Genomic DNA, 2,014 nt, shown 5'->3' on the forward strand with positions numbered 1-2,014 from the left:
TGTCTCGCAGCACCTTAATGAGCCCATCTTCAGCCCTCTGCCGTTGCAGTAAACAATGTTCATTTCCTTCCTGGAAATCTTTGAATTAATTTTAATTAAAAATATGTTTTTATCCTGGGTTGGAGGATGAAAAAGCTTCTCCAGTACCAAGAGCCTGACAGATCCCTGTAAGGGTGAAGCCAACCCCCCTATTTTCATGCAAAAGCCCTTTGACCCCTGGACCTTCTTGCCCCCAAGCTGTGCTGCCCGCCCCCCACATCTGCTCCTTACTGTCCTCACATGTCTTCTCAGCCACTCCCCAGTCTTGGCTCCACCTCCACCCCTGGACACTGCACCCCTCAAGGAGACCTCAGGAAGGCCAAGACAGCACCCTCCGCCATTCACAGGGCACGTCTCAAGACTGTGGCCTACACGCTTATAAATAAAATCCGTTCATTCCTCCAAACAAACTGTGAGGCGTCTACTATCGTTAGCCTCATTTACAGATGAGGAAAGTGAGGTACAGCAAGGTCAAGACCAGATTCCCAGCTGCCAGTCGGGGCACTCAGCACACACCTGCACCACCTCAGGGCATATCTTCAGAAACCTCTAAGGGAGGGCCCTTGAGCACCTCCACTTCATGGGTGTAGAAACGGAGACATGAGAGGTTAAACACCTTGCCCAAGATGACCCAGTTATTAAGAAGCTGAGGTGCAACGCAAACCACACCTGCCTGACTGCAGAGGCCCCACGGTCACTGGGACTCTAACCGCCTTTTAATTTCCATGTACTGCTCTCACTGTGTGACCTCCTCTCGCCTCCTGCCCCTCCCCCGTTCCCCACAGGAACACGTGGCAGCCTCTCAGCCCCTGAAAGCTCCCCTCCCCTTCTAGTCCGCCCTCTACTCCACTGCCCAGTGCCCCCCAGCCCGGATCGGTCCCCACCCCTGAGCCACTCCACCCCCAGGCCACTGGGACAGCGGAAAACACACCAAGGGTCAAAGAGAGCCACTCAAAGTGGTGGTCTTGGAGCACCAGCACCCCTTCCTGGTGCGAGATTAGACCCACCCCAGCCTCTCCCACATCTCCCTCAGCCCTCACCAGGATCCCCACCACCCACAGACACCTCTGCCTCCAACGTCACAGACAAAATCTGGCTTCTCAAGCGTGAACCTCAGGCTCCTTATCCTCAAACCAGCACAGTCTGCATCCAGCCAATTACCACAAGGTGTTTCTGCAGCTTAGAGAAATTCACCTCCCAGCTCCAGCCCACCTCACCTGTCACCTCAGGGAACCTGCTCCATCAAGCTATCACTACTGTTTATAAGGAGTGTCCCTAGGGCATAGAAAAATGTTCGAGGATGTCACAAGAACAAAACTTCATTCCCTACGTGTTGGTATTGAAGGAAGAAAATGACTCGCAAATTGGATGAGTACTTGTTCTATAATCTAAGGTGACCAGAAGCCTTAATGTAGGTGTGATATGATTTTTAAAGAGATTTCTGTGAAAGAACACTAACCTCTGTTACATAACTCACACACTGTTATATGAAGGGAAAGCTATTATGGAAGGAAAAGTTTTCAGTGTTCATTAAAATAATGGATCTACACCTCTTCTAAATGCAAAGAACATGGGTGTGAATATTGATAAGATGAAAGCACAGAGGCCTTGGACTAAACAACATCCTCAAAGTTCTGAACTCAAGAAGGTGTTAATTACACGGACCATCTCCACAGTGGTGGGGGTGGGTGGGGGGTTGTTCCCCAGGCACTCATCTAGCCCAGATGCTTCTGCTGTCTGGATTTCCTGCTTAGCTCTACCCTCCATCCCGGGCCAGGACTTCTCACCCAATTGAGTCCCTGTTCCCATCATTTCCCAGCCTCCTGCAGAAAAAGCACAAGCATTCCCTCTGACAGCCTCCTTTAAGGTCTCAGCTTCCTCATCTCTACTCGGCACAGTTGTGCCACAGCTTGCACAAACTCTCTCTCTAGGATTATCTGATTCTATTGTCAGCTCAGTTGGTAAAGAATCTGCC

Source organism: Bubalus bubalis, chromosome 2 (genome assembly GCF_019923935.1).
Source record: "Bubalus bubalis isolate 160015118507 breed Murrah chromosome 2, NDDB_SH_1, whole genome shotgun sequence".
NCBI lineage: Eukaryota > Metazoa > Chordata > Mammalia > Artiodactyla > Bovidae > Bubalus > Bubalus bubalis.